Raw genomic sequence first — 27,436 nt, 5'->3', positions numbered from 1 at the left:
GGCCAAGGAGAATAATACAAAAGGAAGAACTTTCCAGAAGATAGAGTCAGGGCCACAATGGACAAAGGAAAAAGAAGCCCTTTCACTCTCTAGAGTAGGCTTAAACAGAGGCTATTTCCCACCCCAAAGATGGAGGGCCTTAACCATATGTGCCCACCAGAATTTCAAAAGTGCTACAGGACAGTGATTGCTATGTTTCACAGAGTTTTTCTTTTCTAAATGGAGGTGCTTTTCTATATATGCTTGTGCTTGTTTCATCATTATATACTGGGAGCATGTAACAAACCCAATTTTTCTTTTTGACTCAAAGGGCTTGTATCAAGAGCAAGAACTCAAGATCTGTTGTAGAAATTGCTGTGCATCCATCCTACCCTACAATTTAGAGGAAACCTGATCTGAAGCTAACCTTTATAACTATATGGGAATTTGGGGTGGCTCTCCTTTGAGGTGGGAGTAAGCTTAATCTATGCAGGACAGTAATCCAAATATTTGGTGAGCAGAAGGGCAAACTGTAGAGGGCAGACATTACATCTCCTCACCAGTATTTCAATTTTTCCTTTCCTTCTACTCACACGAGAGGATTGTATTTTCCAGGTCCCACTAATATGGGTGTGGTCATGTGACTTGTGTCCAATGAAATATGAGAAGTGATCCAAGGCAGATGTATTCAAGCACCTGCAAACTGTCCATTCTCTGATCTTGCTCCTACAACTAATGCTCCCAAACGGTCAATCTTCCATCAGCCTATAGTGCAGAGGGAGCATGGAAACCTTTACAGTTCTAAGCCACTAAGAACTTAGGATGGTTTATTCCCAGTGCATAATATAGTCTATCTTAGTGGATACTGGTATACAAGTTAAAATATAAAGAGAAACAAAAGAATATAGAATATAATTCCAAACTGTTAGGGGAGAACAGAATGAAAAATTAAAAATTAATCAAAAAGACTCAATAAAGAATAGTCCTCTACATTGAAATAAAATCATAGGAAAAGCTTACTACGTTGTCCTTCTCTTACTTTGCAATGGACCACTGAAAACCATCAATAACAGTCAATCAAGAAGAAAGTACAATCGAGGAAAAAAAAAAAAGGAATAGAGAGAGAGAGCAACAGAGGGCAGCAAGTAATACGGTGGAAATAATTTTAAATGTACAGTTGACCTTTAAATAACATAGGTCTGAACTGCATGTGTCCATTTATATTTCTTACAGTACAGTAAATGTATTTTCTCTTCCTTATGATTTTAAAAACATTTTTTTTCTCTAGCTTACTTTATTGTAAGACTATAGTATGTAATACATATAACATACAAACTGTGTATTCATGGACTGTTGATGTTATCGGTAAGGCTTCCAATCAACAAGAGACTGTTAGTAGTTAAGTTTTGGGGGAGTCAAAGTTCTAGCTGGATTTGTGACTGCATGGGGGGTCAGCACCCCAACCCATGTTGTTCAAGGGTCAACTGTATTAATCGGATCTTGTAAGGTTATCCTGCATTAAAAATCCCCGAATCTCAGTGATTTACAGAATCTGTCTAGAGATAAAGGTGATTCACTTATATAATGACAAAGGTTTCATCAGGAAAATATAACAATTCTAAACTTTATGCACTTAATAACATAGTCTCAAACTATACAGACAATTTCATTATCATACAGGAAGATTTTAACTAACTTCTTACAGTAAATTAAACAGACCAAAAAATAAGGATATAAAGAATTTGAGCACACAATTAACAAGTTTAATGGAAAGCATATAAATATATATATATAAATATAAATTATAAATATATATATATAAAGAGAGAGAGAGAGAAATACTGCACTCAATAGCTGCAGAATATATTCTTTCGAAGCACAAAATATTTATGACCATGCATAAAAATGTCAGTAAATTTTCAAAAATTAGTATCACACAGAACACTTACTTAACAACCATAAAATTAAGTTACAAACCAATAACAAACAGATGAGTAAAACTACTTCCATGTGTTTGGAGATTTAAAAATTTATTTGTGGCTCAAAAAACATTGTAATAGAAATCGGAAAATTCTCAGAACCAAATAATGAAGAATGTCATATTCAATATTTGCGAGATGCTGCTAATAACATCTTACTTCGGGAAAAATGGACAACTGTATATTCCTAAAGTACACACAAAAGGCTCAAAATGAATGAACTAAGCATTCCAACCTTAGACATTAGGGGTAAAATACAGAACTTTACAAAGCAGAAAAGACATAATCAACTGTTTTTATTACGAGAAATTACATAATTACATAAGAAATCCTGGGCCAAACGCACGCACTCAGCTGCCTGTTTTAGACCAATCAGCAGATCAACAATATCTTTTAAGGTCCAAACTCCTAACTGTGTAAGAGAAGGAAAAGGGGAAAATCTGTAAGGAATGTGGGGCAGCAGCAGAAGCCAACGGAAGAAGCAAAGCAAGACTGTGGTTTTAGCTGGGTCTAGCCTTAGCCCCAAATCCCTGAGAGCTCTTATGCACACACCACACCACCATCTTTCCCACCTTAGCAGGGGAGTGAGGTTTCTGTACCTCCATATCGGGCACTAGGCACTCACTGTTTACAGGCTGTGACAGGGATGAGTAATGCATAACTTCCAGACGCCTCCTGGTGATGTGGCTCCAATCTATCAAAGGCAAGCCTCCTGAAAACGTTGCAGGTGCCTTAGCAGCGTCGCATGCAGCAGTTGGAGGAGAATGAGCACACCAAGCCAACCCAGGACATCTGGACAGAGCGCCAACATTATCTGCTGTGCTCCACCCCTTGAACCTCTCAGGTCCACTTGCTTTACACATTAGGTTCACTCCATCCATTTGCAACTTCTCCAGGATTCTGGTGGATCACAATGTCTATGAAAACTTAAAAGAGAAGTTAGTGGGATAAACTATAGCCCCCACAGCTGCGGTTAGGCCTGAGGTCAGGACTGATAACGGTGATTGCCTTTCTTTGCTGCCCAGTCTACATTCCCCTCACCCTGTGCCAGCATTTCTGCTGGTCCAGGTGGCTTGCACGGGAAGGTCTTGTCACCTGAGGGGCTCTGAGACTTTGGTGACCATGCTGTTGTCTGTCCACAGTTAAGCTCTGCTTGCCAACTTACGGTGAAAACTGAGGTCTGGATTCCCAAGAGATACCCCAGTGGCTCACATGAGTGCTAAATACAATGTTCCCTGCTACCAGAATGTAGCAGCAACCCTGCCTCCTCATGAATATCAAAGTCAATTAGACCTGCAAGTATGGTAACTCTTCTCCTCTTGCTGGTCTTGCACAATGGGCGTAAAATGACCAATGGCAGCCAACGTCTTAAGTTTATTGCAACTATTAATGTTTCCCCCAGTGGAGGTGTTCCCTTTCCAGAAAACAGGACCTCTAGTTCTTCAATGAAGAGCCTAAAATTTCAGAAACTGGAAGCAAAAGTTTCCCAAGTGGCTTGCCAGAACAGAGTGACCCTTCCCCGCTCCTTGGTTCCCAGCAGTAACACAGGACCATACGGTCATCACTGACTTAAGGAGAAAATGGCAACCTTTTTCTTTAAAGTGCCAGGCAGTAGATATTTTAGACTTTGTGGACCATACAGTCTCTGACGTGGCTACTTAACTCTGCAGATGTAGCGTAACAGAAGCCACAGACAATATATAAATGATGAGTGTGGTTGTGTTCCGATAACATCATGTTTTTAAAACAGCAGCAAGCCCGATTTGGCCTTTGAACCAGTTTGCCAACCTCTGCTTTAATATATATATACTATACCCTGAAGGACTGCCTTTGTAAGATATCACCTCCAAACTGTTGCTTCGGCTGTGTTTCTTGGAGGCCATTCCACTGCTCTATCAGGCTGGCAGTTTACAGATGATGTGGGATGTAGTGGGACCAGTGAATCGCACAGATATGTACTCACTGCAGAACTTTTTTTCATATATTGAGTCCCTTGATCGGAAGTGACAGTATGTGGGAGATTCCACGTCAATAAATCAGACACTCTGTGAGTCCTTGAATAGAGGTGCTGACCAAGTTGATACAGACAGGAAAGGTAAACATACACTTGGAAAACATGTCAATCTTAGTCAGAACGAATTGCTTCCCTCTCCAGGATACAAGGGGTGTTATGTAATCACTAAGTGACTCCTCAAAGATCCGCGCACTAAAAGGGCTGACATCAGTCTCTGTGAACGACAGGTAGGGTGGAGGGAGGTCAGCTTTGAGGAGGGACGCCATGCTTCTGTGCCCATGCGGAGCCTTCATCTGTCCACATGACCCCTCCATGAAATGAATCCATCACGTTGGCACGGTGGTGGCCAAGGACTGGGGCAGGTTGATATCGGCACTGCAATCTGGGTAGAGGGCAGCTGTTTGCAATGATCTCCTGCCCCTTTACTATCCTTCCTTCTGTGCAAGCATCCGAGCAGCCTCGTATGCAGGGAAAAGTCGGTCAGGACCTAGACAACAAGTGGTCTAGGTTTAGATGCCAGTCAGTCAGATTACTGTCAGCTGCTTTATTGTTTGTTGTTGTCGTTGTTGTTTAAGCAGCCTCACTGAGATATAATTTGCATGCCATAAAATTCACTCATTTTCAGCGTATAATTAATTTTATTATATTTCTAGTTGGACGACCATCATCACAACCTAATTTTAGAACATTTCCATTACCCTAAAAAAACCCTCATGTCCATTTATAGACATTCTCCATTGTCATTCCCAGCACTAGACAGCCACCAATTTATTTTCTATCTCTTTAGACTTGCCTTTCTTAGATACTTAACATAAATGGTTTCATACAATATGTGTTCTTTTGTGACTGGCTTTTTCCACGGAGTACAATTTTGTAACTCACCCAGGTTGTGGCATGCATCAGGACTTCGTTCTTTTTTATTACCAAATTATATCCCATCGTATGACTATACCGTATTTTGTTTATCCATTTATCAGTGGATGGACATTTAGGTTCCTTCCACTCTTCAGCTACTGTCAAAAATGCTGCCATGAATATTATGTTCAAGTCTTTGTATCAAGGTTATATGTTTTCATTTCTACTGATGATCTTAAGGAAACTGGATTCAAGCACCCTGAGGAAGGAAAGCCTCCCGTCCTCTGTGAAGTTAGGCTTGGGTTTGGCCCCTGCTACTGAGCTGGAGAGGCAGTATCCCCAAGTCCTCTCAGCTATTTCATTTTAGGCACCTAAGGAGCACTCCCAGGATCATTGGGATCACTCCCGGGATCACTCCCTGCTGTCATCAGTCAGCGCAGGGCATCTACAAACAGTCTACACACCTCCTTAATGGGGAAACCTTCTTTTTTACACTCAGGAACAAGACATTTCTATGTAACATTGAACTGGAGGTTCTAGCCAGTTAAAGGCAAGAAAAAGAGTTAAAAATGACAAGGATTGGAAAGGAAGAATCAGAAGTGTTATTCAGAGATGTGGAGAAAACTCAAAATAATTTACAGATAAATTACTGGAATGAGAGGTTAGTGTATGTGGAATCAAAACCAAGGCGTACAACTCAAGTTCTTTTACATGTGCCATCAAAACCCAGCTTTTAAGACTTTTAGAAAAAAGATTACATTGACAATAGTATATAAAAATGAGGTAGCTAGGAATAAGTCCAACCAAAAATGTGTAAGCCCTTCCTGAGGAAAACCGTAATACTTTCTGGAAGGACACTGAAAAAGGCTTCTGCAAGTAGGGAGCTATGCTATGTTTATATATATATGTAGGCCCAATATTGCAAAGATGTCAGTTCTCAAATTGACTTATAGATTCAATTCAATCCCAACCAAAAGCTTAAGAAGTGTTGGTTTTTGTTTGTTTTATTTTCTTCGTTGGTCAGTCAATATGTGGTTTCTAAAGAACAAAGGGCCAAGAATAGTTAGCACACTCCTGAAGAAAAAGAATAAAGTAGGAAACTTGTTCTATTAGGTATCAAGGCTTATAACTAAGCTATATTCTTAAGCCCAAATTGTACCTGTACAGAAATAGGCAAAAACAGACTGGCAGGTGGGAACAGAGAACTTAGAAACAGAACACATATATATGCAAACTTGATCTATGGCAGAGGTGACAAATAACATGGATCGGTGGGTTAAGAGCCTTTTGATAAATGGAGCTGGAAAAACTGCCTATCCAAACAGATATGCAGCCTGGCTGGCTCAGTCTGTATAGCATGCAACTTTTTAAAAAATGTTTGTTTATTTTTGAGAGACAGAGTACAAGCAGAGAAGGGGCAGAGAGAGGAGGAGACACAGAATCCAAAGCAGGTTCCAGGCTCTGAGCTGTCAGCACAGAGCCCGACGCGGGGCTCGAACTCACGAACCGTGAGATCATGGCCTGTGCCGAAGGTGGAGGCTTAACCGACTGACCCACTCAGGCACCCCTGTATAGCATGCAACTCTTAATCTTGGGGCTGTGAGTTCGAGCTCAACATTGGGTACAGAGATTACTTAAAAATAAAACCTATTTTAAAAACCCAACCAAATAGATATGAAATTGGAAATCAATTTGTCATCATCAGCTGCAGCTAAAATTGTGGACATTGTATGATGCAGAAATTCCACTCTGAGGCACACATGCTGGAAAAACTTGCACATTCTCACCAGAGTTTATGTACGAGAATGTTCCCAGCAATATTATATGTAAGATCAAAAGATAAGGGGGAAAATCCAAATGTCCACTAAGAAGAGAATCCACCAGTTAATATATTCACACTACAAACATAATACGAGGGAAAATTAATGCATGCAGCTCTATGAATCAAAACCTCTAAACATACTATGAACAGGAAAAAGTAACAAAATAGTTAATACAGCATGATTTCACCTATATTAACTTAATAAACACATAAAACAATATTGAATTTAAGAAAACTTACATCTGTGGTTAACAGGTAAAAATAAGGGGAGTGATAAACCATCAAATACCCCACCTGCCTTGATGATTGAGGTAGGGGACTGGCTTATGGAGGGTAAGGCATGAAATCAGGTAAAACGCTTCAAATATAGTGGTAACGTTCTATTTCTTGGGTGGTGGGTCTAGAACTTTTTTAAATTGCTGATTCTATACTTTAAACATATTAACATTCCTTTGCATGCATTAAATTAAGTATTTAATAAAATCGTTTGCATACACGCTGTAGAGTCAGGATAGACCCCTATTCAAATCTGATTCAAATGTGGACACAGACACCAAGAAAGTATGAAAAGAGTTATTAATCATATAATAAGGTTTTCCAGGGAGAATAGGGTGATTCCCAAGCGGGCCCAAAAATGACTTGAGAGAAGCGAAAGGTTTGGCTTAAGGTTTTTACGGTGACTGGGGAGGGTGACTTAACAAGCGTCCCCAGCGTGGTGTGTGATGTTCCATAGGCACAAAGGAAAGATCACTTGGACTTTCTTACCAGCTTGCCCATGTGTGGGAGAGGTGGTGACGAGGGAGAGGTGAGGCTTAAAAGATGTCAGTTAGAGTCACATTCTTTGTAACAAAAATATTACAAAACTGTGTAGGAAACAAAAGGGATATCTGCCATTTTGGAAGTAATAGATCTACAGAGGAAGGAATATCACCTCTCCCTTTTAGATACTACTTCTCCCATTCTTCCTCCAGGAATATCCCACTAGAGAAATAACTATGGTCAAAGAAACTTGGCAGAAAAATTTAAAGTCTTTACTATTCCACAGAAGAAATTCAATATCAAGAGGAATTATTATAACAACATAAACTTAGATATCAAGTCTCGTGGAGTGAAAAGAATGAGAATTGCTCACGATGTTTAGAAGTCCTTGGGATTATGCAGGAGTATAAATATCAGCTGCGTCTCTCTGGCACCTGAGCTGAGCCCAAAAGGAACCATTTGCTTTACCACCACAGTAGTAGAGAAATTCTGCAACTCTTAACCCACTGATTGCAAACAAGTACCAGGCTTGAAGCCTTCTCCCCCAGTCAAGTATTTCCTTCCTACTGGAAAGATATAGACAATGAATTATAAGTGTACATCAATTTTTGAGATACCTACTGGGTACCGCTACAGACACAAAGATGAAAAAGATTTGATCTATGCTCTTTAGGGGCTCACAGTTTCTTGTATTACTTTTGTACCCTAAGGTGTAAAAATGTGGATTTTCAGAAAACCTACAGCCAGACTGATGGCTCAAATGATAAAAGAATTCATCAGATTGCTTTCAACATACTTCAGTATTAAAGAATACATGAGAACCATTAGAAACTGTATCTACTGCATGAAAAATGCTCCCAGGAGGAAATATATACATACTTAAAGAAATTCTTAATAAACAGGTTGGGAGTGAATGAGAAGACCCTGAGAGCACAAGTCAGTAGAGCTAACGGTGAAGGGACAGATAGCCAAATTTCTCTGCATTCATAAAGACGAAAAATGTGAGACGGGCAGAGAACAAGGCGAGAGTAAATTTAAACAGCAAGTGTTTGAGCAACTTTTAGGAATAGAACTATATACCCTGAAATTGTAAGCTGTTGGCACAAATGAAATGCAAATCCCTCCATTTCCCCAAACTTCAGTACAGCGTTCTACCTACCCACACACACCCACAAACATTTAGAATAGGGCCCTCTTGGGCAGAGAGAAAGAAGGGCCAAACATCTGGTTTGATCTACAGTATCAGGTGAACACAATTATAATACTGTAAAAATATTTATGTGCCAAATGGTATCCTAACCTCTCTACATACACTAATATATTTAAGTGTTTTAAAGCAATTAATTTCATAATACTCAAGACAAACCTATAAGGTAAACAGTAATATTTTTACCATTTTCTAAGTGAGACACCAAAAGCACAGAGAAGTAATTTGCCCAAGGTCTTAGCAGTAGCTAAGAGACAAAACTGGCTCTCAGCGGCAGCAACAGGGAGAGCAGGTCCCCAAATCCTAACCACAGTTGGAGGATAACAACCCAGCTCCCCCACAACAGGAATGTTGGGAGATGTGGCCGACTGAGGACCACAGATGTGCAGAGGAGAGGGTGTGAGCTGACAGACTCAAGATGACCACCGAACAGAAGTGCAGAGCAAAGGCCCCATGAGCCCAACAGTCTAAACTGATGTCCTCCAGAACAGGGGGCAAATTCTATCATGTGTACCATGGCCCTGCCCTTTTGAGATCACCTAAGGGACACGAAGGAGGAAAGCCCAAGGTCCTACCATTTACCAGATGGGGCTGTTGAAGACCAAGAAGCAAACTGAGCAAACTGCTCAGACAATCTCTACCCAGGACCCCTAACCAGGGTGTCCTCGGGTACATTTTATGCTCTAAGTGCATAAATATATAAATAAAAGTGTGTACATTTAATAGAATTTCTTTTCTTTTTCTTTTTTTTTTTTAAATATTTTTTTATTTATTTCTAGGAGAGAGAGAGACAGCGTGAGCAGGGGAGGGTCATAGAGAGAGGGAGTCACAGACTGAAACAGGCTCCAGGCTCCGAGCTGGCAGTCAGCACAGAGCCCGACGCGGGGCTCGAACCCACGAACCGCGAGATCATGACCTAAGCGAAAGTCAGACGCCTAACCGACTAAGCCACCCGGGCGCCCCTAATAGAATTTATTTTCATGTAAGACATATGCCTTAACTCCTTTCTTGGGTGTTAGTTTCCTTTTAAATTCCTTTCAGGTCCATACTTTTGTCTCTAAATAAATGACTTGGGTATTTTGCTGAAAGATCAGCAAAGATCACTATTCTTCTAAGACAGCTTTCATTTCCGTTTGCTAATTTCCATCCCGGTGGCCACCACCCAGGCGCATATCCCTATCCCCTTATTCCTGGACTATCTGCTCACTGGTCTCTCAACTTCACCTTCTCCAAGTTATTACTGCCTCTTTCACCCTACACGTTCAATGGATTTTCTGATTCTGAAATCTTCAAGGGTTTCCATTGCCAGTGTGAAAAAGGTTTGCAACCTTACCCAACTTAGTCTTCTCTCTCTCGTTAGCACTCCATTCTCTACCTCCCTTAACTGCAAAATACTTCGCAGAAGTTTTCCACATTAGCTGTTTGCACTTCCTTATTTCCCCTTCTCTCTTCAATCCACCACAATTCAGCCTTATCTCTACTCCTCCTCTGAAATGGCATTCATAAACCCTTCCCGTGGCCAAATTCAATCCTCAGTTCTCTATTCTCTTCTCACATAAAGTCTCAAGCATCTGGCACAGGTGGATACTCTCGTCTTGAAAAATGTTCTTCCCTTGACATCCATGTATGATGCCATTCCAGGATAAAACCTGTATGAGTTTTGGTTTTACTCTGATTTTTATTGAGCCTCCATTGAAGCATATACTCATTTGTCTTCGGTCCTTTTCATCCTGCCACTTCTGAAGAAAGGATATTGATTGGGCCTTGTATTTCAACATAATCAGCTGCTTACAAACATGCAAAGAGCAAGATCTCAGAAAGTGTCCTCTAACACAAGAGGCTGCTGTGGCTCGGTAGCTTAGTTAGACCCGTTATCTTCCCTGAATATCTGCTCAATTGTCCTGAAGGTAACACTACCCCTCTGTAAGGTTAAATTCCTAGAACTGATCACTTCCTCCTCTGTGCCTCCTATGCCACACTCTTATGGCTCTCAAAGTCCCCAAACCCTCCATTTCACTCAATGGCTTGTGGATCTGCCTTTTATCCACAAGATTCAGAGTTTTGAGAGTTCCCTGCGGGTATACGGGGTGTGTGTGTGTGTGTGTGTGTGTGTGTGTGTGTGTGTGTGTGTGTTTCTGATAATTTGCTCAGTGCCCACCACTCAATAGCTATCCAAATAATAGATGGGAAACACTTGAATGAAGGCTGGAATGAACCAGGCCAGGAGGAGGAACAAGAGAAGTTGATGGTTGCTCCAGAAGCCTGTGAAACAGGAGAGCTGGCTGGTCACCTTGTAACCCTGGCTTGGCTACAGTGAACATAAGCTTGTTCATGAGCTTTGAGTATCTGCCTGTTGCACGTACCTCTGGGGTGGGGAAATGGGCTCCTCCCAGGCCTCACACATTGTTCCCATCCACATCCTCACCTCATTTGGCTGAAGAAGAAGCGCTGAGGCAAAAAGGCTTGAGTTGAGTCCCAGATTCACCATTAACTATAAGGACATTTCAGAGCCACAAAAAGCCCATCTGTCAAATGTAAATGACTGGACTCAAAAGGCTATTGTAAAACCCAAATGGAGACTCAGCTGGACTGTGCACTCTTAACTCACAGTTTATTTCCAGATCCTAGCAGAGTGCCTAGGATATAAATGGCACGCAGTAATGTTTGTTAAACCAACAAAATGAGATCAACCTATTCTGTCTTCTAGTTCCCCCATCCTGGTGACCGGCACAACTCAGAAATCTTGGCACCTCATTCCCTGAAGTTTCACCCTCCTCCTCAATGCCACTTCTAACCTGTCATCCTATCTGGTTAGTTTCATGTTTTGTTCTGTCTTTACCTGCCTCAGTTAGCATCCCCACCCTTCTTCATGTGTTTTTCATTCTACTGATAACAGATTTTTTGGTGGATGTTAGTTTTTTAGTGCTATAAAGTATGTGGCTACGAACAAGCTCATGGATGTATCTTGAGGCACAGGCACACATTTCTGTTTCCAAATTAATTGCGCCAATTTAGACCCCACTGGCAGTGTGAGATTTCTAGTTATTCCACACCCTTGCCAATTCCTACTACTTTCTTCTTCTGGAAAATATTTTAACCATTCTGCTAGATGTGTAGTGGTATCTCACTGTGGTTTTAATTTGCATTTCTTTCTCTGATTAATGAGGCTGAGCCCTTTTCACATTTGTATTGGCAATTTGGACATCCTCCTTTGTGAAAGCTTTGTCCTTTTACTTTTGATTCCTAAGAAGTTTATTTTATATTCTGGACACAAGCCCTTTATTGACTTTATGTGTAGCAAGTAGCTTCTCCCAGTTTGAAGCTTGTCTTTACTTTTTCTTAAAGTTATCTTTTGATGAACCTAAGTTCTTTATTTGATATTATCCAATTTATCAATATTTTCCTTTATAGTGAATTATTTTATATCCTACTTAATAATTATTTTTCTGGGGGCACTGAGGTGGCTCAGCTAGTTAAGTGTCTGACTCTTGATTTCAGCTCAGGACTTGATCTCACGATTTGTGGGTTCAAGCCCCGTGTAGGGCTCTGTGCTGACAGTGCAGAGCCTGCTTGAGATTCTCTCTCTCTGCCTCTCACCCCCTCGTATATGTGCTCACTCTCTCTCAAAAATAAATAAAAAATTATTTTTCTGCTCTTAACTAATATATTATCTAATATTACCTAAAATTTTAATAATCTTATATGGAGATGTATAGCTAATGAAATACTGATTTTATATGTTACAGGATAGGAATCAAGATTCTTTAATTTTTTTTTTTGTGGCATATGTAGATTTCTTTGTCCTAGCACAATATATATCTAAAAGATCTTCCTTTACCTTGTGCTCTATGTTTTTGGTTTCATAAATCAGGTATTGATATGCATGGGTCTTTTTCCTATAACCTCTATTACTTTTTTACCTTGGCTATTTGTCTATCTTTGCACATATACCCTAATTACCATCTTGGGCAAATCTCAGCCTTTTGAATTTCCAACATAAGTTTTAGAACCATCTTCTCAAATTTCACAAATAGTTGCTGGAATTGTGACCAGAGTGCATTAAATTTATAGATCATGCTAGATTGAGGTATCTATATGACTTTGAATCTTATAATCCATGAAATGGTAGGTATATCACACATTTATTTTAGGTCACGGTTTAACCGCAACAATATTTTCTATTTTTGTGTGAAGAGTTCTTGAATACCTTTTATTTGATGCAAAATGCTGGGTATTTTTATGGTAATATATATAGTATTGTTTCTAAAACAAACTTTCATTTTTTTACCCTGATATATGGAAATACAATTGATTTTTTTCTCATGAACTTGAATCACAAACTTGTTAAATTCCTTAATTCTAAAACTCATCTAAAAACCCCAAAACTCAAAGGCCTTTTGGATTTTTCACACAATCACATTCAAATAATGACATTTAAAATTTTCTTTCTGATCTTTCGCTAATTATTTTCATTTTCTTACTTTACTGGATTGGCTAGGACTTCCAGTACATTATTGAATATAAGTGGTAGGCATAGTGTGGGAATCCTTGATCTAATCTCAAAGGGAATGACTGCAACATTTCACCATTTAGCTAGACATTTGTTGGTTTTCTTTATAGATAATCTTGTATCAGAATAAAATAAAATTTCCCCTCCATTTTTAGTACTATTACTAGCTAGACAACCTAAAGATATTCCCTCTCGCTGTTTTTATAGTTCTTTTCCTTATCATTGGTTTTCAGCAAATTTTTATAATGTGCACTTATTACTCCTATTGCTCTTACTATTCTATATGTAGTTTGTAACAATTCTTGAATTTGCAGCTTGGCATCTTTCATGAGATTTGGGAAATCCTCAACCATTAGTTTGTTCAAACGTAGCTTCTGCCCCATTCATGCTGGACTTGCTTCCCAGAACTTTGATTATGAATAGGGAAAGGGTTAACATTAGGCAGAGAGAGATAAGGGAGCCTCAGGGAGGCAGACTGCAGCTGCAAGTGGGAGACTGAAGAAGTAGCATATTCCAGAGTCGCCCAGGCTAGGTGCCAAGAGTGGAGGCTCACAAACTTTCTGATAAGGTCAGGGACAGAAATCCTTGGTGGCTACCCAGTCAGGGCTTTCTCGCTCTTGAGAGCTTTATACTTTCCCTCAATAAACTCTATTGCTTTGCTCACTCTCTGTTGTCTGGAGGTTCATTCTTCCACTCCCTGAACAAGGACCAGCGTGTCTCTTATCCGCCTTTAACAGTTATATGTAGATTAGCTCTCCACATGACATCCTCTTTGTATTTCACTTTCTCATTGCTATTTTTCAGCATTTTGGGTCTCCATGTTTTATTTTGGATATGTTTTTCAGAACTTTCTTTCAGTTTAGTAATTCTCTGTTCAGTTATGCTTTCTTATTATTTTATCTACTGAGTTTTAAGTATTTATTATTTTTTCATATTACAATATCTTTTGGTTCTTTTTCAAATCTACTATGTCTTTCATAGTTTCCAGTTCTCCGCCAAAATTAAAAATCTTGTCTTTTATCATCTTAAATCTGTTAAGCACAGTTTGCTAAGTCTCTGGCTGGTAACTCCAATCAATAGCTAGAGTCCTCATGAACCTAGTATTTGTTGTTTCTGCTGGTTCTTGTTAATGGTACCTTGTCTCTTTGTGTGCCTAGTTATTCCTTTTAAAATTTTATCTAACATTACATTTGCAAAATTAGAATTAATCTGTGACCTAACAATGCTTTCATTCTCCAAAAAGAATTTTGCTGCTTTTTCTTTTCCTGCCAGTGCCTAGAGGCAACTGCAATATAAAATACCTTCATCCAAATTCAGGGACTGAGATAATGTTTATTTGTTTGTTTGTTTCTGTGTTTTAAGTTTATTTAGTTTTGAAAGAGAGGGCGTGAGCAAGGGAGGGGTGGAGAAAGAGGGAGAAAGAGAATCCCAAGCAGGATGTCTGCTGTCAGTACAGAGTCGGAGGCTTAACTGACTGAGCCACCCAGGCACTCTGAGATAATGGTTTTTTAATTATGTATTTACTTTTTTAATGTTTATTATTTTTGAGACACAGAGAGGCAGAGTACGAGCGGGGGTGGGGCAGAAAGTGAAGAAGACCTAGAATCCAAAGCAGGTTCCAGGCTCTGAGCTGTCCATACAGAACTGGACCCAGGACTCGAACCCACGAACTATGAGATCATGACCTGAGCTGAAGTCAGATGCTTAACTGACTGAGCCACCCAGGGGCCCCAATAATGTTTTTTTTTTTTAAAGAGTGTTTCTGAGACATAATTCACACACCATAAAATTCACCTGCTTGAAGTGTATAATTCAAGAGTTTTTAGTATATTCATAGAGCTCTGTAACCTTTACCAGAATCTAAATTTAGAACATTCTCATCACCCCAAAAAGAAACCATGTTGGTTTCACTTAGCATTGGCATTCACTCTGCATTCCCTGCCCAATTTGGGCAGCCACGCATCTACTTCTGGTCTCCATAGTTTTGCATTTTCTAGACACGGAATACAGAAAGAATCATGCGATATGTGGCATTTCATTTAGCATGCATTCTTTGATTTAGCGTGATGTTTTCAAGGTTCATCCATGTTGTAGCATGTATCAGTATTTCATTCTTTTTTATTGCTGGATAATATTCCATTGTACGGATATGCCACTCTTGTTTATCTATTCATCAGCTGATGAACACTGGAAGATTTCTGCTTTGGGGTATTATAATGCTACTATGAACGTCTGTGTGCAAATTTCTATAAGGATATATATTTTAATTTCTCTCGGGTATATGAATGTCTTGGTCATATGGCGACTCTATGTTTAACACTTTAAGGGACTGCCAACCTATTTTCAGGGTCAACGGATTCTGGGCCAAGGATCTCTAAGTGTCAGTCAGTGAAGCTCTCCAGCTTCCAACCCAAAGCCATGATAAGTTTACGAGGTACCCCTTTTGAGAGTCCTGGACTTCAACTTTTTTATTCTTACAACTGCCTAATGTCATAAGTAATGTCTAATCTCTTAGCATCTCAGGTACCACTTCTAAAATTAGAAACTTAGTCCATTCAAGCTGCTGTAACAGAATAACATACCCTGAGTGGTTTAGACACCACAGACATTTATTTCGCACAGCTCTGGAGGCTGAAGTCTAGAGCAAGGTGTCCAGAGATTCAGTGTCTGGTAAGAGCCCACTTCCTCATTCAGGGTCTTCCGGCTGTAATCTCACATGGCAAGAAGGGTGACAGGCTCTGTTATAAGGGCACTGATCCCATTCATGAGGGCTCCGCCCTCATGACCCACTCACCTCTCAAAGGCCCCACCTCCAAAGACCACGATCACAGGAGGATTAGGTTTCAACGTGAATTTGGGGGGAGATACAAACATTCAGCCTACGGCAGAAATACTCCCAGGGGAAAAACACCACCAAGTTCCATTACTCAGCTCTCTAGATTCCTTTCTTCTCTCCATTCTCAGCCTGATAATTATTCTCTATCTTGTTACATCTTTTATGCCTTCAAGTCGATTTTCTAATGTAAAATCTTCTTAGATTTTCTGGGTTTCTCAGAGTTTGATCTGAATTACCTGGTCTATCACTATTGATTGTGGAAGCCCTGTAGTTATTTCTTTAGTTGTTAGTTTTCCCTGACTCCTTCAGGGAAAGGACTGCGTCTGGTCTTTTCCGCAGCACCAGATCCTGTCATCTAGCAGACGCTTTAAGAATGTTTATATCAGTCTAGGTTATTGCTTCCAAGTGTGAAACGGATTCTAAGTGATCTAAGCTGCTCACACAATCTGGGAAGGTCGGAAAGCCAACCACAGTAACTATGAAGCCAGAACAAACCTCGCGCCGCAGATGATCCAGGGCAGACGCGGTCACGGATATCACCAACGCTGGATGCTGGGCACTGATAACTGCAGTGTGGCTGCTGCTAAACAGGAAGGGCACCCAGGGAAATGGCTAGAAATAGAGAGTGGGGAAAGCTGAGGAAGGGAGGGCAGGTCAAGGGCATGACGTTTTGGAGACAACTGGTCTTGTAAAGGAATTGATAAAGGAATTCCACCTATTTTCAGGATTTCAGAAACTGAAGTAGAAATCCCACAGAACTGGAAAGCAGGTTTATTGATGGCCAGGGTCATTCCAAAGTGAATTATTGGCGAGTCATTTCCAAAGGCTGAGCAGATGATACAAATGAATAAAATGACCCAGAAAGACAGATTCCACCGTGACCACCCCACCCCTCCTCTTCCTTGCCTGCCATGCCCTGCTTGAGAAGACTATGATCTGATTCACATATTCTTCTTTTCCAAAGTCCTCACACTCCTTTCTTGTCATCACATCCTGAGCAATTTAAATTCCACTCCTTTTCAAAAGGATTTCTTCAGAAACTGCTCTGTGAGCCAAGGGTACTAATGACCTCTACGTCAGTGCCTTTCAAATAGAACTGGACTTGTTAATAAAAATTATTATGTTTCTCACCTGCTTAGATACAGCTTTCATCATTAAGAGGTTTCTTCAGAAGCACGGGACTCCCTAGGGACTATCCTCTGGTTTTCAGTCACCCTGCCCACAGTGCGTTAATTCCAAAAAGTAAGGGGTAGTTCTCAAGAGGCCTAGGGTGGTCTGACTTTGCCATAAAGGACTCCTTTTTCTTGTTGCTGCTGAGAGAGAGAGAAAAAAGAGAGAGAGAGAGAGAGAGAGAGAGATCAAGCAGGTTCCACGCTTAGCAAAGCCCAACATGGGGCTTGACCCTGGGATCATGACCTGAGCCAAAATCAAGAGTTAGATACTCTGAGCCACCCAGCCACTATCCCAAAGATTTTTTTCGTAACCGAGTTTTGTGAGGTTCCTAGGCAGTCTGTTATCCTCTCTCCCCCTATTTCTTTCTGTGTTTGTTTGTTGTATTGTAGCCAAGGATTTTACTTGTTAATAGGGAGTATTAGGGGACACACACTCCCTCTTGGTCAGAACCAGAAGTCCTCTACCCACATATTTTTAAAGTGATGGAGGAGCGCCTGGGTGGCTCAGTCGGCTAAGCGTCCGACTTCAGCTCAGGTCATGATCTCATGGTTCGTGGGTTCGAGCCCCGCATCGGGCTCTGTGCTGACAGCTAGCTCAGAGCCTGGAGCCTGCTTCAGATTCTGTGTCTCCCTCTCTCTCTGACCCTCCCCTGCTCATGCTGTCTCTCTCTCTCTCTCAGAAATAAATAAAAAATATTAAAAAAAATTATTTTAAATAAAATAAAGTGATGCATATCATCCTTACACTTAGCTACAAATAAATAAATGCCAAAGCCTTCCTCTAGATAAATACCCTACCTCCTTTTTCGTTTCTTCAAAATTACAAACAACATTGTAAAGAACATCTGAATATTTACCTTGCAGAGGTGAAAATGTTAGGTCAAAAGGGATACCCATTTTAAATTTTGATAAACTTATCCAATTCACCTCAAATTTATTAATGCCAATAATGAATGCACATATTCGTGGATATTTTCACTAATCATTTCACTAATTATACATTATCAAATGCTTTAATCTTTGACAATCCAACACGTAGAAAATACTTCTTAAATTCTCACTGACTCATATTTCTGTGGATATTAAGTTTGAAAAGAATTTAAGTGATCAGTGGTAACTTATGGATAGTTTTATATCATTATTTAACTATTTCAGTGAGTTGATGTATATGTATAAGTTTATCATTTGCTTTTCAAACATATTTAAGATGTCTCATTTTTTAATGGAAGATCATGATGATAATTTGGTCGTTACTTGTGAGATATTTCTACCTTTTTCCTATCGTACTTAGACAGGACTTCTCCAAAATAATAACAATATTTTTGCGGTAAGAAAGAAACAATATTTTTGCACTGGAAACTGTGTATATATTATCTTACACAGCAAAAAGGAATTCAGGGTGCAGAGAGTATTAATGCAGCTAACAGGCTGGATACAGATGAGAAAATACTAGATTTAGAAAGTAGCAGGTCGTTGACGATCTCAGCAAGGGAAACTGAGGAACAGAAAAGAAGCTGAAGCATCAAATTATTTTTTCAAGAGCATTATCTGAGAAGGAAAGGGGAAAATTATTAGTGTGTCCCTGGTCCTTTAAAACCCTCTCCTGAATATTGTTCCATAGAGATTAGTAATATTTAACAGAAGATATAATCCACCTTGAAAATGTTATAGTAACTATGGGCTGTACGTAATAATATGACTCTCTTTACATAATATTGCTACAAGGAAAAGTGGATGCATTACTTGAGTTCATTCCAGTAATTTTGCTGGGTTTATGAGCACCCAATCCAGTATATTCTGTCCGCCTGACTCTAACTATGCCAACAGGTAAATTAGCATATATGACAGACGAATAGAGATGTTATAATTTTATAATCCTTCCCAAACGCAGACCATTTTGTGCTTACAATTAAATAGCCTTTGTCCACGGCCTAATTAGTATAACTGGACTTAACTCCAAACGGAAGGTTTGCCTCACCGTCCACAGTTTTATACGAATTATTGTGTTCATGGACAAGCCTGCCACGGCAAACAACCCGCACAAGGTCACGCAGCAAATCAAAGCAGCGGTGTGGATTCCAACTGAGGTCTGACTGGTTCCCAGGCCTAATCTTCCCACCCTTCTACCTATGTCAGCCCGCACTCCCTGCGGCAATGGAACAGAGTCCTCACTCTCAGGGCACTCAGTGTAGAAGGAAACACAGAGTATCGGGTGAGCAGTAGTAACACAAAGAACAACACAACGCGGCTATCACTTCGGGAACCCCTACCACTTGGCCGACTTTGGGCTGAACACTTCGTATATCCTCAGGTCAACTATGTGAAGTACGGATTAAGCGCGTTTCACAAACCAGGAAACTGACGCAGGGAGATTCCGAAAATCGCACAATTATTAAGCAACGACACTGAGTCTCCGTGACCGCAGTCCCAGGCTCTGTAACCACCCACACTTGGGGTTAAAATCTGGCTCTGAGGTGTGTTAATTCCGTGGCCTCCGGCTAGCGCCACCCTCGACGAGGGCTGCCTAACAACGCCCCGTGCGCGGGCCATTCCTTGAGCGCCAGGGTCCGGGTCTCGCTCCCGCCGCACCACCCGCTCCCCTGCATCCGCCCGCACGCTTCCCCGCGTCCCTCTGCGCTCACCTCTCCACCTCCATCGGCAGCAAGGGGCCTCGCATCGCCGCTCGCAAACGCGACCGAACCCTGCGACCCGGGCCCCGCAGCTCGGGCTCCCCCGCGACGAGGACGCCGGACGCCGCCAGCCTGGCCGGCAGCATCCAGGTTCGCGGCGGTCGCCGGACAGACGCCCGCCAGGCGAAAGCAATCGATCGCCCGCATCCAAACCCGCGTCTCCGCCCGGAAGTGAAGCGGCAGAGCTTCTGTTGTGGCGCCCCGGCCCGCGAGGGGGGGTTGAGAGACTTGAGTCGGGTTCGCTGTCGCGTTCGAACTGGTCTGGAAACGATACCTCCCATATTCTAGACTGATTCTTAGAACACTCCCTTGCACGTAGCCTCCGTGGGTATTTGTAGGATGGAGAGCTTGGAAACAAAAATGTAAGTGCTATGAAAGGTTAGGTGGGATGGTAATCAGTGTAATATCTTGCTATCCTTGAACCTTCAGTGGTAGTGCGTTTACTGCCAGATGGCCTGTAATCCCGTCACTTACGAATGCCAATTTTCTATTCATTCGGTAACCCTCCAGCACGGCACACCTTTCGGTGCGTCGTTGGAAGCAACGGAACAGAGAGGAAAAGATACGAAGGCTGGCAGTCCAACAGGCACACAAACGAACTTGTGCATTTGGTGGCTTAGGGAGCAGCGCCCACGTGTACCATTTGCCTGGGTAAGTCAGAGAAAGCCTACCAAGTACGGTTTGTGATAACATAATAGCAGAGTGCAAGTGGAGTAACCCTTCCCATGCTGTCCCTGAAGTCTTCCCATCTGTTGCCGCCCCCTGGTTTCACTCTTTATCTTCCCACCTATTAAGGTAGCGCCTAAGTGGTCTCCAAAGGAGAAAGTCCTGACCTCCTGCTTTTAGGACTGCTCCAGTACCAGTCATGTCCACAGGACTGTAAGGTCAAATATGGGGTGGGGGAAAGGAAAGAAACTTCACTGTGATTTTCAAGTCCATCTTTGACATTGTATCTAAAAGTTAACGAAGATGGTGGGATTCTTCTGCCCTTGCCTACAGTGTTCGTTCTGATTTTCTTAGCGTGGAACATCAAGCCTTTTGTACTGCAACTTTGAGGTCAAAGGCTGCCTTCCTGCTTGTATCCCCTATTCACTCCATACTTCATCTACAGGAAGACAGCATTCCCTGAGTATTTGGTGAACTTCCACAACTACAAAATGCGCCTCCAGGGAAATCAGGTTCATGAAGCCTCCAGACTCTGCAGGCAGCGTTAAATTAATCCCCCCTCAGAACCTGTGACTCATATATATCACAAAGCACTGATCACAGCCTATTATTTTTAATGTATAAAGACTGCCTTCCACTATACAGTTGACCTTTGGACAACATGAGGGTAGGGGCGCTGACCTCATGTAGTCGAAAATCTGCATGTAACTTTTGACACCCCTCCACTCCCAAAAAGTGAACTGTTAATAGCCTACTGTTGACTGGAAGCCTTACCGATGACATAAAGTCAATTAGCACATGGTTTGTATATGTATTACATATGGCATTAATAAAGAAAATGTTAAGAAAATCACGAGAAAATATTTACAGTACTGTACTGTAAAAAATCAGCATAGAAGTGGACCCACACAGTTCAAGGCCATATTGCTCAAGGATCAATGTATATAAGGATATAAGCGATGTGACAAGAGGAGAGTACCACTGTTTGAATCTTCAACATCTATACAAGTCTCTAGCATATGGCAACTGCTTAATAAATGTTCACTGAATGACTGATGATGTGATTTTAATAAGTCTTCTATGCCAGTGTCTTGATCGAGTTGGGGCTATGAAGTTTTGTGGCACACTTCATTTGTTCAAAGGCAGTTTCACCCCTTGTTTGGGGGGGAGGGAGGGGGAAGCAGCTGGAGTGATCCAAAGAAGGTGAGCTAAGGTTTTAAAGCCTCTGGCTCTGTGCTGCCCCCTAGGGGAGCTGTCCACTAAATAAGTGGAGCCTGTTTTAACATTCTTCATTGAATAAACATTTTTTAGCACGTGTTCATCTAGCACAGTTATAAAGGTCGAAAACATTGTACCTGCTCTCAGGAGCCTGTACCTTCACACACAGCCACAAATGGAGACGTGCAGGCTTTATCACCTTTAGAAACAAATAACAGTCCCTTACCCAACCCTTTAAACTGAGAGTGAACAGGAGGATTTGTCCAATTGGTAGGATGACTAAATTTCAGCCTAGAATCTTCTACTGATCACCTGTGTGACCCTGGACAACTCGTCTTTTTTCTCTGGCTTCATCTTCCTCTTCTGTAGAATAAGGGTCTTATTCAAAGATGGGTGATCTTTTCAGAAAATTTCACATTCTCTGACACCTTAATAAATGCAGGCCCTATATCAACTGTAGGAGAAGCTGAGGCTTTTAGCTCTGACGAAGAGCCTAGATTTTTTTTCTAGCAAAGAGTAGGAGATATTATTTTCTGGGGCCAACTGTGGCTTGAGTGCATGGAATGGATTGGCACTTGGCTATCTATAGGCTTCTCTGATCTTTACATACCAGAACTTCAGAGAAAGACCATGGTAAAAGCAATCAGCAGAGTGAAGGAAAGGGTGACAACTGTGTGCTTCTTGCTTTCCTTAATGGGGAAGGGAAGCAGCAGATAGGAAACAGAAGGCAACCCCTGGGGCCTTCGCAATATTGTAAAGTCCAAGGAACTGCTTGGGAGTGGACACCTTTACAAGGGTCCACTTGTAAAAAGGGTCATACTCCATGTACTTGGTCTGCTCGCCCAGGCCCTTCCCACCCAAATCACCAAACAAGCCTGAAGAACCTCACTGCTGAGCCTTTGTTGGTGAAGAGCTGGGATTTCTGAAAGTGGGGTGTTTCCTCACACATAGTGTCCAGTGTAGGATTTGGAGTTTCTTATTCCCCAATGCCTGAAGAAAACTTTGATTTGCCCAGAAGAGATTCTCCAGATCAGGGAAAAGGCAATTTGCGAGGATATCCCTCTGCAGCATAGGAATAAACATGCCCCGCAGTGATACAGACTGGTGACTCATGCAGCTGAGGGCAGACCTCAGAGCTGCCCACGAGGGCCACTTGTCCCAGAGGGTCCCTTCCCACGCAGGTGCCCACCATGTGCGGCCTGGGTATGTGTACCTATGTCTGTGTGGAGCAGTGTGTTTGCGGAGCAGCAGGTTCAATGGACCAGCAAGAAGCTTTGCTTATTACTGCCCAGAGGCATCTGATGCTCAGGAGCCCTGGTTTCTTGCGGTTAATGTATGTTGGCAAGGAAGAGGGAGGTGAGAAAAAAATAGAGGAGACAGCGGAACAAAAAGCATGAAGGCAGAGGAAATGGCTGATGAACGGGAGTAGAGCCCAGCTGGTTGGAAGCTCCTCAAAGCACCAGATGTGGAAGGTTTTCTCATCTGTGGCTTGTTATATGTCCCGGTTGTGGAGTGAAGGGTTTCTGTGGCTCTGCTGGGCTGAAGGCATCAGCCAGTCCTTGGGGACCCAACTCTGTACAGAGCACGCAGTAGCTGAGGCAGCCGAGGCGATTCGCCCAGGCTGGAATCTCCTGGCCCCACAGTATCTAAAGGCAGAATGCAGAGAGAGAACAGGCAGATTCATGATGGGACCCCCGTAGAGAGAGTCACCCTGTGCCAGAGCTGGGCTTCACTGAGGTGGAGCCGCCGAATTCGGTCTTGTGTGGTCTGAGCACGCCCTCTGGTGGCGCTAGGCAGTGACTCTAAGGCTTTCTCACACCGGGATTTCGGGTGGGAGCATCATAGACCAGTCATGCCTCTCAACCGTTTCGTCCTCAAAGTCTGGTCTCCACTCTCACAGTCTAGAGGAAATAAAAAATCCCACTGCAGAAATCGTTCGTCCACTTCCCCCCTCTCATTTGCTGAGGCAGCCAGAAGGTTTAAACATTGCCCAGTTTTGATCCTTAGGATCAAAAGGCAGAAAACAAGCCAATAAAAAGAAATGTTTTTAATGAATTATTTGAAGCAATGACTTCAGACAGAATGTCTGTCATCTGCAAGCAAATTCTTTTTCATCTACTGGTCAATGCTAGTAAGAGCCTCTCCTTTATCGTCTGTCTTCTTTGCCTGTTTCCCTGAGTGCCTCGCATACCTCACTAGGTTAATTGGCCGAGACAACCACAAAACTGCCAATTCACAGGTTAAGTTAACGGAGACCGAAGTGGCTTACATAATGTGTGTAAGCTTTGCAATCTCTTTGTAATGTTTGTAATCTAACAAACTGACAAGATTCCTGTTCAAGTCTATCAGTTCGTGTATTTTCCCACTGAACTTTGCTGTTTGCCAAAGAGACATAGATCATGCAGACCTTTCCACACAGGATTAACTGCTACTGACAGATATCTGTGCAATGTTATTAACAAACTGTTTTAGATGTGACATTTTGATAAGAACTTTGTTATTACTAACAATTCTTACCTATTTAATTGCTAACATCTGTTGAGTGCTTTCTCTATGCCTCCGTTCTAAGCTTTATATAATTAACTCACATCTCTATATAATCTCTGTGATCTGTGATCACTATGATCACATCTCTCTAGAGATGTGAGTTACATTGTAATTGTACACAAATTGTACATAGATTACATTGCTACTGTTATTCCCATTTTCCACTTGAGGAAACTGGGCCACCAAATAGTTAAAAATATTTCCCTAGATGATATGCGTATGTTTAACTTATAGAATGTAAGTTTCCCCACTGTGGTTCCTCACTAGTTCCCTGTGACAGAAAAGAGTTTATTTTCTGTCAAGTGTTTTTCTGCATCTTGATATGATTATGTGGTTTTTGCTCTTAATTCTATTGATGTGGTATTACATACTAATTTTTTAATGTAAAGTCAGTCTTGCATTCCTGAGATAAACCTCACTTGATCATGATGTATAATCCTCTCCATATGTTATTGGATTCAGTGTGCTCGTATTTTGTTGAGGGTTTTTGCATCTACATTCTCAGGAAGCACTGGTCAATCCCTTTATTGTTATGTCTTTGCTTTGTATTTGTATCAGGATACTAACTTCATAAAATGAGTTAGGAAATGTTCCATTTTCTTCTACTTTTTTGGAAATGTTTGTAAAAATTGGTATTAATTCTTCTTTTGAATATTTTAATTAATTTTAATTAATTAATATTAGCATTCAGCTAGAATCTTGTGAATATTAGAATTCACAACAAAGCCATCTGGATCTGGGTTTTTCTTTGTGGGTATTTTTTTTTAAAATATGAACTCAGTACCTTGTTACAGGTCTATTCAGACTTACATTCCTTCTTCAATCAGTTTTGGCAGTTTGTGTCTTTCTAGGAATTTGTTTATTTAACCTAAATTACCTAACTCATTGGCATAGAATTCTTTACAGCATTCCCTTAAAGTTTTTTTTTTTTAATTTTAATATCTGTAAGGTTGCTAGTAATGTCCCCTCTTACATTCCTGATTTTAATAATTTGAGTCTTGTTTCTTTTATTTTAATCAATCTAAAGGCTTGTCAATTTTATTGGTCTAAAAAAAAAGAACCTTTGGTTTCACGGATTTCTCTATTGTTTCTGTTCTCTTTCATTTACCTCTTTCTAATCTTTATTTACTTTGTTTGCTTTTGGTTTTGTTTGCTCTTCTTTTTCAAGTGTGTTACAGTGAAAGGTTAAGTCACTAATTTGCAATCTTTTCTTGATATAGGCGTTTACAGTTACACATTTCATCTAAGTGCTGTTTTGATGCATCCCATAGTTGTGGTATGCTGTATCTTCCTTCATTTGGATTCACCTCAAAGTATTTATTATTTCAATTTTGATTTCTTCTCTGACCAGCAAGGCATTCAATTACTTCATTTTCACATACATGTAAATTTCCAAAATTTCCTCTATAGTTGATTTCTTACATATGTTTGAAATTAGTATGACTGAAAGCTTTTTAAATTTATTGAGGCTTGTTTTATGGCCTGGCATTAAGTCTATCTTGGAGAATGTCTTCTGCTCTTTTGGGCAATCCACAGATGTCAGGTCAAGTTGGTTTACAGTGTTGTTCAAGTCTTCTATTAACTTAGGTAGGTGATCTTCTGGCTAGCTGTTCTATAGATTATTAAAGGTGGGGTATTGAGGTCTCCTACTATAATTATAAAATTGCCTTTTTCTACATTTTTGCTTCATATGTTATTGGGCTTGTGTTGTTAGTTGTATATATGTTTTATAATCATTATATCTTGACTATTGACCATTTATCATTATAAAATGTCCTTCTTTGTCTCTTGTAATAATTTTTGCCTCAAAGTATACTTTTTCTGATATTAGACAGCCAAAGCAGCTCTCTTTGATTACTATTTGCATGGTATACATTTTTCCATCCTTATACTCTCAACTTACAAGTGTCTGAATTTTAAGTGAGCCTCTTGTAGACAGCATACAATTAGATCATGTTTTTTTAATCCATTCTGTCAATCTTGTGAATATAATTCTTTTATATTTAATGTAAACTGATAGGGGTGGCTGGGTGGCTCACTTGGTGTCAGACTTTGACTCAGGTCACAATCTCGCACTTTGTGGGTTCAAGCCATGTGCTGGGTTCTGTGCTGACAGCTAAGAGCCTGGAACCTGCTTTGGATTCTGTGTATCCCTATCTATCTGCCCCTCCCCCACTCATGCTCTGTGTCTCTCTCTCTCTCAAAAATAAACATTAAAAAAAATTTCATTAATGTAAATTGATAAGTACACTTTCATCTATTTTTACTATTTTCTATCTGTTTTTTGTATTTGTCTCTATTCCTTAACTGCTTTCCTTTGTATTAGGAAGATATTTTCTAGTGTAATGTTTAATTCCTTTTATGACTTTTAACTACATTTTTGAGTGATTTTCTTAAAGCTTCCTCTAGGGCTTAAAATATACATATTACTTACCAGAATCTACTTCAGATTTATACAAACTTAATTCCAGTAAGATATAAAAACTTTCTTCCTATTTACCTTATCCTTCCTTACTTTTTTGGTGCTATTATTTTTATACATATTACATCTATGCATCTCACGTCCAACAAACATATTATAACTGATTTATGCTCTTCTAAGTATTTTGAAGAAGTTTTAAAAAATTATTTATAAACTTAAATATTAGCCTTCTTATTTATCATGTTTGGTTCTCTTCTTTGCTTCCCATGGATTCAATTATCATCTGGTGTCGTTTCCTTGCTCCAATAAAACCTCATTCCCACTCCCTTCTTTTGCTCTATAATATTGTCTGATATATTACATTTCTATATGTAGACCTCAAAATACATTTTATAGAAAGTGATTTACTTATTCTTAAACAAATTAAGAAAGGGGAAAATTGTAACTGTAATTATTTATTTATTTTGAAAGAGAGAGAAAAAGAGAGAATCCCAAGCAGGTTCCACGCTGTCAGTGCAGAGCTCGATGTGGGGTTTGAACTCACCAACTGTCAGATCATGACCTGAGCCAAAACCAAGAGTCAGACACTTAAGCGACTGGACTACCCAGGCACCCCTGTAGTTGTACTTCTTAAAAAATAATTACCTAATTACCTTTTATCAGTGCTCTTTGCCGTTTTTTATGGATTTGATTACTTTCTGGTATAATTTCCCTCTTTCTCTTTCCTCAGTCATGTCTATTCTATTGATGACCCCATCAA

The 27,436-nt window shown here is 40.6% G+C and overlaps 1 long non-coding RNA gene across 2 annotated transcripts; it reads right to left on the bottom strand.

Moving 5' to 3' along the window:
- Positions 1-2,239: 2,239 nt before the first annotated feature.
- LOC120225153 lies at positions 2,240-19,951 on the bottom strand. 2 transcript variants are annotated; one of them, XR_005526752.1, is made up of 4 exons: positions 19,776-19,951; positions 17,093-17,274; positions 16,457-16,573; positions 2,240-4,459 (listed from the first exon to the last, which is right to left on the bottom strand). It is a non-coding gene; the product is annotated as an uncharacterized LOC120225153 (long non-coding RNA). The 2 variants fall into 2 exon arrangements; XR_005526753.1 differs by having other exon boundaries at positions 17,093-17,271.
- Between the last annotated feature and the right edge of the window lie 7,485 nt (positions 19,952-27,436).

Source organism: Hyaena hyaena, unplaced genomic scaffold (genome assembly GCF_003009895.1).
Source record: "Hyaena hyaena isolate Hyena2069 unplaced genomic scaffold, ASM300989v1 scaffold_1346, whole genome shotgun sequence".
In the NCBI taxonomy this organism is placed as follows: domain Eukaryota; kingdom Metazoa; phylum Chordata; class Mammalia; order Carnivora; family Hyaenidae; genus Hyaena; species Hyaena hyaena.
This window is presented reverse-complemented; position numbering and strand designations above follow the sequence as displayed.